This window comes from Meles meles, chromosome 9 (assembly GCF_922984935.1).
Source record: "Meles meles chromosome 9, mMelMel3.1 paternal haplotype, whole genome shotgun sequence".
Taxonomy (NCBI): Eukaryota; Metazoa; Chordata; class Mammalia; order Carnivora; family Mustelidae; genus Meles; species Meles meles.
In genome coordinates this window covers 112,759,134-112,772,247 of record NC_060074.1, presented here as the reverse complement: position 1 = coordinate 112,772,247, position 13,114 = coordinate 112,759,134, and the positions used below count along the sequence as shown (strand labels likewise).

At 42.5% G+C, this 13,114-nt stretch overlaps 1 protein-coding gene across 6 annotated transcripts in view; it reads left to right on the top strand.

The window, feature by feature from the left end:
* Positions 1-395: 395 nt before the first annotated feature.
* WDR33 (WD repeat domain 33) overlaps positions 396-13,114 on the top strand; it is a 130,832-nt gene continuing 118,113 nt past the window's right edge. For 2 of the 6 annotated variants that reach the window (XM_046018906.1, XM_046018904.1), the window contains exon 1: positions 398-552. The gene's annotated coding sequence lies outside the window, so the exon portion shown is untranslated. Of the gene's footprint in view, positions 553-13,114 lie in introns of all 6 variants that reach the window. The other 4 variants (XM_046018907.1, XM_046018908.1, XM_046018909.1 and 1 more) reach the window with 4 other exon arrangements.

Genomic DNA, 13,114 nt, shown 5'->3' with positions numbered 1-13,114 from the left:
GGAAGCAGACTCCCCGCTGAGCAGAGAGCCGGATGCGGGGCTCGATCCCTGACCCTGAGATCATGACCTGAGCCGAAGGCAGAGGCTTAACCCACTGAGGCACCCAGGCGCCCCACCTGAGCAAATTTCTTATTCAAACTTTAAAAACGGGGTGCTTCTGAGAGCATTAAGTTTAGCTCACAGTGTGAAGAAAGCACGACAAACCGCCCTGACCTCCAACCTGCTGCGCCGATTTCCTCTCAGCGGGAACAAAGGAAGCACTCGGTCAGGCGGCGCGGGGTGTCTGGCCGGGTCCCGCCCCTCACCTAAGCCCCTGCGCAGATTGAGGCCGACGGAGCTAGGCGCCAGGCGCGCATGACGTATAACGATCGACGGTGCGTGATGACGCCAGGGCGTGCGCTCGGTGTCTCGTAGGGGAAGATGGCGGCTGCTCCTTTGGAAGAGAGGGTTTGAGACGGGTGGAGGGAAAAGGCCAGGCGGGAGGGACGTTCTCGACAGTGAAGACAAACTCTTCGCTCTCTATTCATTAGGAGCTCTGCTCAGCGCCGGAGGGTGAGTGCAGCGGCGGCACGGGACCCTTCGCCTGCAGCAGGCGGCGGCACTTTCCGCCATTTTCAAGCTCGGCCGTTGCGTGCTTTGGGGGCCTGGAGGGGCGCCCGGGGACAGGTTGGGAGAACTGGGAGGATCGTCGTCAGGAGGGCTCTTTGAGGCTAGTTCGAGCTTTAGGGGAGGGAGCTGGAGGCTTGCGGCAGAGCGGGGAAGGAGGGCAGGGTAGGACTAAGGCTCCTGACTGGGAACCGGTGGCGACAAGAAGACGTAGGTAGTGTAGGCCACGGATAAGACGTAAAGTTTGGAGAAGGGAAGCGCGTTAAACAGATTTGGGGCGGGAGTGTAAGGGGTTGAGCCAAGAGTTGAATGGTACGTGGCTTTTGGTTGGTTCAAGGGGTCTCGGGAAGTGAATACGAAACCTGTGAAACAGCGGCAGGTTTAGCCTTGATATTATCGTGGCTTGATATTGGTGTTTGTAACAGGGATGAGTCCACAGTTTGACAAGCAAAAACCCTCCTCCTTTGGAAAAGTTACATTCCTGTTTTGTTTGCTTTAGATCATGCTACCTGTCAGTGTCCCTTCAACAGCTCCCTCCACATCTCCGGTTTTAAATTGCTTTCTGATAACCAGACATTTTAGGATCTTAGAAAACTTTATTACTATTATTATTTTTTTTTTTAGAAAAGAAAATAAATATTGATACTAGGTTGTTGTAACCCTTGTGGTTAGTGGCCCTTCCGTGGAAAGAGGAAGGTGGGTCGATAGGGAATTCCGTAATTGGATCAGTTTAAATCAGATCATGAAAGTTACTTGTAGAAAGCCTGTCAATGTTTTCAAGTAATTTATGCACATATGACATTACGTTAACTGTTCAGGAATTTAGGAAGACGTTCGAGTATGAACAAGAAAGCCCGGGGAATACCTCTTGAGAGCGCTGAGTTCACTTTTAAGTACGCTTTGGAAATCTGGTGCACGCAGTATTTGCCTGTGAGCGTGATGCGGTGGCAGGTCTATTTAATTCAAACAAAACTTTTAGAGACTGTTAGTTAAAAGGAAGCATGTTAATTGTTCCCATGGTGGCATTTTTCTTTTCCTAATCTTAATTGCATTTGACACCCATTTTTAATCACCGTAAGATACTTTTTGCCCCTTTTAATGGTCTCTTTGCCTAAAAGATGAAATACTGTATCGATTTGAGTTTGTGCAGAGGTTTGAAGTTACATATTTAGCATATTTTATTGAAATTTACAGAAAAATTTTATCTTTCTGTAATAGTGGTAAGAGTATTGGTAGGAAGTTGGTCTTACATCACAATGAGTTAGTTACAAATCCTATCTATGATGTTGATGACTTAACGTGCATTCTTTGGTTGGTGAAAAATATTAAAAGGTCAGATTTTACCATCACAGTTGTATCTTGACCTACGGCTTTAATTACACTTTTACTAACCACTTAATGTGCTTATTCATAGTTCTCGTTGCTAAGTAATGTCCACATTTTTCACATTACTTTGGGGAAAACATGTTATTTATTGCCCAAATTCAGACTATTTCATATTTCTGAATAAGGAAGTAAGGTCATAATAAAGCATACTTGCTTTCTTGCTTTCTTTCTAAAGATTTTATTTGAGAGAGAGAGAACGCGCACGCGCACGAAGTGGGGCTTGGCGGTAAAGGGAGAAGCTCACTCCCCACTGAGCAGGGAGTGGAAGGCAGAAGCTTAACTTGCTGAGCCACCCAGGTGCCCCCATAGTAAAGCTTTAAAACTACAACATATATATTGACAAATACTAGTGAAAGTCTTTCACTTACAAATATACATACAGAGTCCTTTTGAGATTGCTTAGAAAAAAATTAGGACGTTTGTGACTGTTTTTAGATAAAGTAGTATTTGTAGTCTGCAGATTAGTAATCTTCATTATCAAAGTAAATTTACTTAAATTCATAAACTTAACACTTGTTTAGGCATTTCAGATTTGTTGTAAAATTCTGGATTTTCCTTCGTTTTCTGTCAAACATTATTCCAAGATTTTATTTGTTGAAACTTTTCTTTTTTTAAAGATTTTATTTATTTGACAGAGAGAGACAGACAGACAGACGGACACCGCAAGTAGGCAGAGAGGCAGGCAAAGAGAGAGTGGGGGAAGCAGGCTCCCTGCTGAGCAGAGAGCCTGATGCAGGGCTCCATCCCCAAACCCTGAGATCATGACCTGAGCTGAAGGCAGAGGCTTAATCCACTGAGCCACCCAGGCGCCCCTGTTTGTTGAAAGTTTTGCTTGTGAGAGGTGTTATATCTGGATTTGTGTGTGTCTGTGTGTGTTTGTGTGTGGAATGGTGAAAGTTTCTATGTTGCCGTAATGTGTTGTGTGACAAATGCGTTGCCAGACCGTAGTTTTAATGCTGAAAGATATTTGATCTTTGTCTTTGACAGGGACGTAAGTTAAAACCTTTCTCCTTGAACACACTCTGGTTGATAACATTTCTGTCCCCGTTGCAAAAGACTTACATTAACATTGGTCTTAGACACAGAAGCTCTTAAGTATGTTGGAAAAGTCTCTCTTCCTTTCTGGTCCTTGAACATTTTATGTAGTATTTTCTGTTGGAGGACTGACTTCTTAATATTTGTATTGGCCTTATATTCATAATTTGAGTGCTTATAAATTCTCAGAGCCTGCTTAGTATTGGAAAGGGCATGGCTTTCAGCAGCAGACAGGCTTAGGTTTGAGTGCCAGGTTCACCACTAGCCAGCCTTTTTTTTTTTTTTTTTTTTTTTTAATTTAATTTATTTATTTGACAGAGGGAGAGAGCTCGTGTGAGCACAAGCAGAGAGAGCAGCAGAGGGAGAGGGAGAAGCAGGCTCCCCACTGAGCAGGGAGCCCTGCAAGGGGCTTGACCCCAGAGCCCTGGGGTTATGACCTGAGCCACCCAGGCTCCCCTAGCCAGCTTTTTTATATTGGGTCAGTTAATTAAACTCTGAACTTCAGTTTCTTTGTATGTAAAAATGGTAATTATTGTAATGGTTATTTGATAGGTGAAAGAAATTGATAACATAGTAAGCATTTATTAAATTTTGGCAGTTTTTCTTTCTGTGACTTGAATTTAATAGGCTAATTCATTTTTCAGGGTTTTTTTTTGAGGTATAATCGAAATGTAACATGATATTAGTTCGAGGTATTTGTATATATTGTAATATTTGTATATATTGCATATTGTATATATATTTGTATGTATTGTAAAATACATACAATTTGTATATATTGTAAAATGATAAATTAGTGTAGTTTATATCTTAAAGATTTTATTTATTTATTTGACAGAGATCACAAGTAGGCAGAGAGGCGTGGGGAGGCGGGCAGGCGGGAAGCAGGCTCCTTGCTGAGCAGATCCCAGGACCCTGGGATCATGACCTGAGCTGAAGGCAGAGGCTTTAATTCACTGAACTACCCAGGCGCCCCACCAATTTTTTTTCTTATGGTAACTTAAGATCTACTCTCAGCATCTTTCATATATGCAATATAGTATTATTAACTATAGTCACGATGTTGTACCTTAACATCCCCATGACTGACTTATTTTTTTTATAACTGAAAGTTTCTACCTTTGACCCCCTTTACCTGTTTTGCCTCCTCTCCTCCTTTTCAGTTTTTAAAGTTTAACTCAAATATCTTTGTTAAAGACTTACAGTCTCATTCCTTTGCTAAATTGTTTCCTTTCTCTGTGTTATTAAAGCATTTTGTGCATATCTACTTGGTGTATTTTGATTGTGTATCTTCTCCACTCCTTTGTGAACTCTTTGAAGGCAGAGGCTTTATTGCCTTATATTTTTGTATTTATAAAGCCTCAGCACAGATAGAGTTTTCTATGAAAATTTTCCTCATGACTACTGGGATTCATTTTCACACAGATCTGGTTTATTTCTGCTCCTTGGCCTTTACTTTAGACCTCTTTGCTTGCCTCCCGGCTCTCAGACCATTCGTATCCTATCCATTCCTCAAAATCCAGGTAAATCTTACCCTATTAGTGAGGTCTTCATGACTTTGTAACTCCTCTCTCCAGTTAACCTAGGGTCTGTGTGACTGCCTTCTGTTACTTTGTGTCCTGTAGTACTTGGCACTATGTCTTACCCATTTTGAGTAGGTCTTTGGATGATAAGTGCTGGCTGAGTTTGTTACAGGCACCTGCTCTAATCACTGTCCCATTTAAGATACTTTTAAGGAGCAGTTTCCCCTTTTTTGTATGTGGAATATTCTAATAAAATTTCCCCCATCTTTGTATATTATGGGAAATTGTAAACATCCAGAAAAGTTGAGAGAATAAACACCTATTACCTTTCATTTCGATTTACCTGTTATTAACATTTAACTATTCTGCTTTAGCCCTCTTTCACTCCCCTGTCAACAGTCAATTGAAATTAAATTGCATATATCAGGGGCTGCTGGGTGGCTCAGTGGGTTAAGGCTCTGCCTTCAGCTCAGGTCATGATCTTAGGGTCCTGGGATTGAGCCCTGCATTGGGCTCTCTGCTCAGCAGAGAGTCTGCTTCCCCCTCTCTCTCTGCCTGCCTCTCTGCCTACTTGTGATCTTCCTCTCTCTCTCTCTGCCAAGTAAATTAAATGAAATCTTAAAAAAAAAAAAAAATTGCAGGGGCACCTGTGTGGCTCAGTGGGTTACAGCCTCTGTCTTCGGTTCAGGTCATGATCCCAGGGTCCTGGAATCAAGCCCTGCATCGGGCTCTCTGCTCAGTGGGGAACCTGCTTCTCTGCCTACTTGTGATCTCTGTCTGTCAAATAAATAAGTAAAAAAATAAAATAAAATAAAAAAATATTGCATGTATCATGCTGTTTGCCCCTAAATACCTCAGGATGCATCTCTTTAAAATAATGCCATTCTTCTACACTTGATACATTTTTATTTCAAACCAGACTCTACCTAAGGCAATATTAAAAACACAGTACCATTATTATGACTAAGGCAATTAGCAATACGTATCTGGCACTGACTTATTTTTAAATTTTTATTATTTTTATTCTTTCTTTCTTTCTTTTTTTTTTTAAAGAGATTTCATTTAATTGAGAACGAGAGAGTGAGCGAGCATGAGCTGACGGGGGAGGGAGAGGGAGAAGCAGGCTCCTCTATGAGCAGGAAGCCTATGCGGGGCTCAGTCCCAGGACCATGGGATCGTGAGCTTGGCTGAAGGCAGCCACTTAACTGACTGGTGCCCCTGGCATTGACTTTTTATTTTATTTTATTATTTTATTATTTTTCAAGATTTTATCTATTTATTTGACAGAGAGGTCACAAGTAGGCAGAGAGGCAGGCAGAGAGAGGGGGAAACAGGCTCCTGGCTGAGCAGAGAGCCCGATGTGGGGCTCGACCCCAGGACCCGAGCCGAAGACAGAGGCTCAACCCACTGAGCTACCCAGGCACCCTGGCACTGACTTTTAAAAGAAAGTTCCACATTTAGAATTTTCTGATTGAATGCTTAAAATGTCATTTAATTTGTTTCTTCAATTCCTGTAAGGTGGAAGTTAAGTCTAGAGAGGCTTTTTTTTTTTTTAAGATTTTATTTATTTATTTGACAGTTCACAAGTGGGCAGAGAAGCAGGCAGAGAGAGAGGAGGAAGCAGGCTCCCTGCTGAGCAGAGAGCCCGATGTGGGGCTCTGTCCTAGGACCCTGGGATCATGACCTGAGCCGAAGGCAGAGGCTTTAACCCACTGAGCCACCCAGGCACCCCTAGAGACGCTTTATTAAATTTGAGTCAGATATGTTTGGCACAGATACTTCATAGGTGATGATATATAATTTATGTTGCATTGCATCAGGAACAACCAGGAATGTCTGGTTCTTCTCCTATTGAGGATCCATAAGTAAGGTGTTAGTTTGCCCCATTGTTTACCATGTTACGTTTCCTAGTTTAGTGTGGTGTCCACCAGATTTCTTCATTGGAGAAGTACACTCTCCCCTTTCACCTAATGGTTGATTATTGTTGGCCTAGTCATTTATTTCATTGGGGTTTTCTAACTCTGTTGTTTACGCTTATTAGCTGTTTTCTGTAAAAAAGAGCTTCCCCCGGGGTGCCTGGGTGGCTCAGTCGGTTAAGCAGTTGCCTTTGGCTCAGGTCATGATCCCAGTGTCCTGGGATTGGGTCCCACATTGGGCTCCTTGCTCCTCGGGGAGCCTGCTTCTCCCTCTGCCTGCCACTCTGCCTGCCTGTACTCTCTGACAAATAAAATCTTTAAAGAAAAAAAAAGCTTCCCCCTTTTCATGTTTTAAACTCTTTAGGTTTTTTTCTTTTTAGAAATTTAAAGATTTTATTTATTTATTTTTGGGAGAGAGAGAGCACAAGTGTGGCAGAGGGGCAGAGGGAGTAGCAGACTCCCCGATGAGCAGGGAGCCCAATGCGGGACTCCATCCCAAAACCCTGGGATCATGACTTGAGCTGAAGGCAGACCCTTAACTGATTGAGCCACCCAGGTGCCCAAAACCTTTAAATTTTGAGTGGCACCGGGGTGGTTCAGTCGTTAAGCTTCTGCCTTCAGCTCAGGTCATGATCCCAGTGTCCTGGGATTGAAACTCTCGTCTGGCTTCCTGTCAGCAGGGAGCCTGCTTCTCCCCTTCTGCCTGTTGCTTCCCCTGCTTGTGCTCTCTTTCCCTCTGTCAAATAAGTAAGTAAAATCGTAAAAAAACAAACAAACAAAAAAACCCTTAAATTTTGATATAAATAGAAATTTACAGAGTATTCAATGAAAGTACAAAAAACTCCAATATAGTTTTCATCACTATTCACTTATTAACATTTTGCCACATTTGCTTTTCTCTCCTTCCCTTCATTCCTATTTTCTCCCATGCCATTCACAGATGTTATGCACCTTTTCCCCTAAAAACACCATTTTCTCTTTTTGTTTTTTTTAATTCCAGTGTGGGGCTTGAACTCATGACCTTGAGGTCAAGACCTGAGTTAAGAACTTCCTATCATCACCTGTGAAATGTCTGCGTCAAACATACTTGGCCCAAATTTAATCAAGCCCCTCCTGAGTCAGATGCTTAACCGACTGAGCCATCCAGGCGCCCCAGAATACCATTCTCTGAAATACCCACAGTGTTAACAAATTCTTCATGCTTAACATGTAGATGTTAACATCATGCAGTATCTTATCTTGATCTTATAATTTCTTATATTGTTAACATCGATGCAGTATCTTATATTCAGGCTTCAGATTTCTCCAGCTATCTCAGCAATGTCCTTCAGAGATTTTGTACCTTTTTAAAAAAATTCAGGATTTAGTCTAGATTTTTTTAAAAAAGATTTTATTTATTTGACAGAGAGAGAGCGAGAGAGGGAACACAAGTGGGAGGAGTGGGAGAGGGAGAAGCAGGCTTCTCACCAAGCAGGGCTCTATCCCAGGACCATGGGATCATGACCTGAGCCAAAGGCTGATGTTTAAGTGACTCAGCCACATAGGTGCCCCTCTAGATTTAAAAAATATATATATTTTATTAATTTATTTGAGAAGAGAGTGCATGCAGGGTAGCGGCAGGCAGAGGGAGAGGAAGAAGCAGGCTCTTCACTGAGCAGAGAGCCTAAAACAGGGCTTGATCCCAGGATACTGGAATCATGACCTGAGCCAAAACCAGAGGGTTAACTTACAGGCTACCAAGGGATCCCTCATATCTCTAGTCTTTAATCAGGACCATTTATTTGGCTTTTTTTTCTTTTCATGACTGACTTTTTTTTTTTTAAAGATGTTATTTATTTGTCAAAGAGAGAGAGCAGGAGAGAGCACAAGCATGAGAAGCAGGCAGAGGGAGAAGTAGGCTCCCTGCTAAGCAAGGATGCAGGACTTGATCTCAGGATCCTGGGATCACGACCTGAGCTGAAGGCAGAGGCTTAACCAACTGAGCCATCCAGGCGTCCCCATAACTGACATTTTTAAGAGTAAAGGCCACTAGTTTTGTTTTCTCTTATTTTGGAGGATATTATTACATACTCAACAGATTTTACTTTTTTAGTATGTTATGCAATTAGAATCTTCAGTGGACAAAACTAGGAAATGTGTTTTCAAAAATCATCAGTTTATATTGGTGTTTTATTTTATTTTTTTCAAAGATCTTATTTATTTATTTATTTATTTATTTATTTGACAGGCAGAGATCACAAGTAGGCAGAGAGGCAGGCAGAGAGAGAGGAAGGGAAGCAGGCTTCTTGCTGAGCAGAGAGTCCGATGTGGGGCTCGATCCCAGAACCCTGGGATCATGACCTGAGCTGAAGGCAGAGGCTTAACCCACTGAGCCACCCACGCGCCCCTATTGGTGTTTTATTTTAATTTAACTTATTTTGTAGAGGAGATTTATTTATTTATTTATTTATTTATTTATTTATTTATTTAATGAGAGAGAAAGAGCGTGTGCCAGGTGGGGAGGAGCAGAGGGAGAGAAACTTCAGCAGACTCTGCACTTTGCATGGAGCCCAACATGGGGCTGGAGCCCATGACTTTGAGATCACAGTGAGCCAGAACCAGGAGTTGGACGCTTACGCAGCTGCACCACACAGGTGCCCCTCTTTTTATTTAATTATTTTTTAAGATATTAGCTTTAAGTAATTTGTACATCTAACATGGGGCTCAAGCTTACAACCCAGAGATCAAGAATTGCATGCATCACTGACTGAGCTAGTCAAGTGTCCCTCCCCTACATTGGTATTGTATTTTCATTTATTTATTTTTAAGAGAGGTAAGAGACGGAGAGAGAGAGAGTGAGCTGTGTGTGTGTGAACAGGGGCAAGGGGCAGAGGGAGAGAGAGGGAATCTTTTTTTTTTTTTTAAGATTTTTTTTTTTTATTAGGGATGCCTGGGTGGTTCATTGGGTTAAAGCCTCTGCCTTCAGCTCAAGTCATGATCCTGGGGTCCTGAAATCGAGCCCCGCATTGGGCTCTCTGCTTGGCGGGGAGCCTGCCTCCCCCTCTCTCTGTGCCTGCCTCGCTGCCTACTTGTGATTTCTGTCTGTCAAATAAATAAAATCTTTAAAAAAAAAAAAAAAGATTTTTTTTTTATTAGAGAGAGCCATGCATGCATAGAGGGAAAGGGAGAAGCAGACTCCCTGCTGAGCAGAGAGCCTGAAGCCAGGCTTGATCCCGGGGCCCTGAGATCACAACTTGAGCTAAAAGCAGACTCTTTTTTTTTTTTTTTTTAATTTATTCCTTTGTCAGAGAGAGAGAGCACACACAAGCAGGCAGAGGGAGAAGTAGGCTTCCCGCCAAGCAGGGAGCCTGAGGCGGGACTTGATCCTACAACCCTGGGATCATGACTTGGGCCAAAGGCAGACACTTAACCAACTGAGCCACCCAGGCATTCCCCGAAGGCAGACTCTTAACTGACTGAGCCACCCAGGCACCCTGAAAGAATCTTAAGGTGGGTGTGGAGTGTAGTATGGGTCTCCTTACCCTCAGATCATGAGCTGAGCTGAAATCAAGAGCTGGAGGCTCAACTGACTGAGCCACCCAGGTGGCCTCTCCCACCCACCTCGTATTGGCTTTTTTTTTTCATATTATTTGAAATTCAAATCACAGTTAACGTTATTACTGGGATTTCCAACAAAGAAAGTAGAGTCAAATTTTTTTTTTTTATTTTTTTTTATTTTTATTTTTTTATTTTTTTTTTTTATTTTTTTATTTTTTTAAAGATTTTATTTATTTATTTGACAGAGATCACAAGTAGGCAGAGAGGCAGACAGAGAGAGTGAGAGGGAAGCAAGCTCCCCGCTGAGCAGAGAGCCCGACGCGGGACTTGATCCCAGGACCCTGAGATCATGACCTGAGCCGAAGGCAGCAGCTTAAACCACTGAGCCACCCAGGCGCCCCAGTAGAGTCAAATTTATAGTGCCAGTATTATTACTAGCAGCCCTAGTGGGTATAGGTGATTTCAATCCTCATTTTCCTTAGAATGTATCCTACTAAAGATGAAGAGGTAGAGTACTGTGTTCAGAGTTACTTAAAGTAACACTTTAAAAAAAAAAAAGAAGGGCGCCTAGGTGGCTCAGTGGGTAAAAGCCTCTGCCTTCAGCTCAGGTCATGATCCCAGGGTCCTGGGATCAAGCCCCACATCGAGCTCTCTGCTCAGCAGGGAACCTGCTTCCCCCTCTCACTCTCTGCCTGCCTCTCTGCCTCCTTGTGATCTCTGTCTGTCAAATAAATAAATAAAATGTTTAAGAAAAAGAGATTATTTATTTATTTATTTATTTGAGAGAGTGAGCAGGGGGAGGGGTGGAGGGAGAGAGAGAGAAGCAGACTCTCTTCTGAGCAGGGAACCCAACGCAGAGCTTATGACCTGAGCGGAAGGCAGATGCTTAACTGACTGAACCACCCAGGTGCCCCATAGCACTTTTTTTCTACTTGGTCAGTTTGATTTTTTTTTTTTAGATGAAGATTTTATTTATCTGAGAGCATGTACATAAGCAGGGGAAAGGAGGGTAGGGGCAGGGGGAGAGGGACAAGTAGTCTCTCTGCTAAGTGCAGAGCCCCATGCAGGGCTCAGTCCTAGGATCTTGAGATTGTGACCTAAGCTGAAGACAGATACTTAACTCATTAAGCCACCCAGACTCCCCTGGTTTTATTAGTTTTGATTAGTTTGACTTTGTTTGTATTCATTATTGGGGTATGCCTTTATTCTTTTTTTTTTAAGGGAATTTTTTATTTTTCTAAAGATTTTGTCTATTTACTTGACACCGAGAGAAGGAACACAAGCACGGGGAGGGGGGAAGTGAGAGTGGGAGAAGCAGGCTTCCCACCAAGCAGGGAGCCCAATGAGGGCTTTATCCCAGGGCCCTGGGATCATGACCTGAGCCGAAGGCAGACGCTTAACGACTGAGCCACTCAGGCGCCCTGTCCTTTATTCTTCTTGATTTAATTTTTAATATTTTTGTATATATATTTCTTAAGTTTTTATTTATTTGAGGGCGTAAGTGACAAAAAGAGCAGGAGAAGGGGAAGAGGGAGAGGGAGAGGCAGACTCCCTGCTGAGCAGAAGCCTGAGGTGTGGATGTGGGGACTGAGAACGGGAGGTGGGGTCCTGGGGATGTGGGGTTCAATCCCAGGACTACGGGATCATGACCTGAACCGAAGGCAGACTCTTAACTGACTGAGCCACCCAGACTTGATTTAATTTTTTTTATTTTTTGGAGATTTTATTTATTTATTTGACAGAGAGAGACTCAGCGAGAGAGGAAACATAAGCAGTGCTAGTGAGAGAGGGAGAAGCAGGTTTCCTGCCGAGCAGGGAGCCTAATGTGGACTTGATCCCAGGACCCTTGGATCATGACCTGAGCTGAAGGCAGATGCTTAACAACTGAGCCACCCAAGTGCCCTGATTTAACTTTCTATATATCGAATATTTACATGGTTTAAGAGATAAAACCACATTGAAAGAATACTTTAGTCTCCAGGCCTTCCACTCCCATTCTCACTCACTCAATATACGTATGTATTATTTTCCTTTTGTAAAAACTTGTGACCTTTTTTTAAATTGTAAAAAAATTTATCATCTTAACCATTTTTTAAGTGTATAGTTCAGTAGTGTTAAAGTACATTCATTTGTGCCACAGATTTGAGAATTTTTTCATCTTGCAAAGTTGAAACTCTACTTGTGGAACAGCTTTCCATTTCTCCCTCCTCCTGCTCCTGGAGCAGTTCTACTTTATGTTTCTGTGAGTTTGATTAGTTTAGATACCTCATAATGATTGAAATCATGCATTATTTCTTTTTGTCGCTGGCATATTACACTTACCATAATGTCTGCAAGGTTCATCCATGTTGTAGCATGTGACTGCATTTCCTTCCTTTGACAGCTGAACAATACTCCATTGTATGTATATACCACATTATGTTTATCCATTCATCCATTGCTCATCTACCTTTTGGCTGTTGTGAATAGTGCTGCTATGAGAATGGGTGTTCAATCTGTTCAAGATCCTGCGTTCAGTTCTTTTGATATATACTCAGAAGTGGGATTTCTGGATCATATGGTAGTCTATTTTTAATTTTTTGAGGAGCCTCCATCCCATTTTCCATAGTGATAATACCATTTTACAATCCTACTAATAGTGTAGAAGGTTTCCAATTTCTTCACATTCTCACTAACACTTATTTCTTTTTTCTTAGAGATTTTATTTATTTATTTGACAGGGAATAAGAGATCATAAGTAGGAAGAGGCAGGCAGGGGGCGGTGGAATGCAGGGTCCCTGCTGGGCAGAGAGTGCTATGTGGGACTTGATCCTAGGACCCTGAGATCATGACCTGAGCAGAAGGCAAATGCTCAACCACCTGAGCCACCCAGGCACCCCTTACTTCCTGTTTTTTTGATAGTAGTCATTCTAATAGGTGTGAGGTGATACCTCATTCTGTGTTGTTGTTGTTGTTTAAAGATCTTATTTGAGAGTGAGAGCTTTGTGCATGAGCAGCAGGGAGGGGCAGAGGGAGAAGAAGCAGACTCCCTGAGCAGGGAGCTCAACATAGGGATCATTCCTAGGACCCCGAGATAATAACCTGAGCCGAGGGGCACATGGGTGGCTCAGT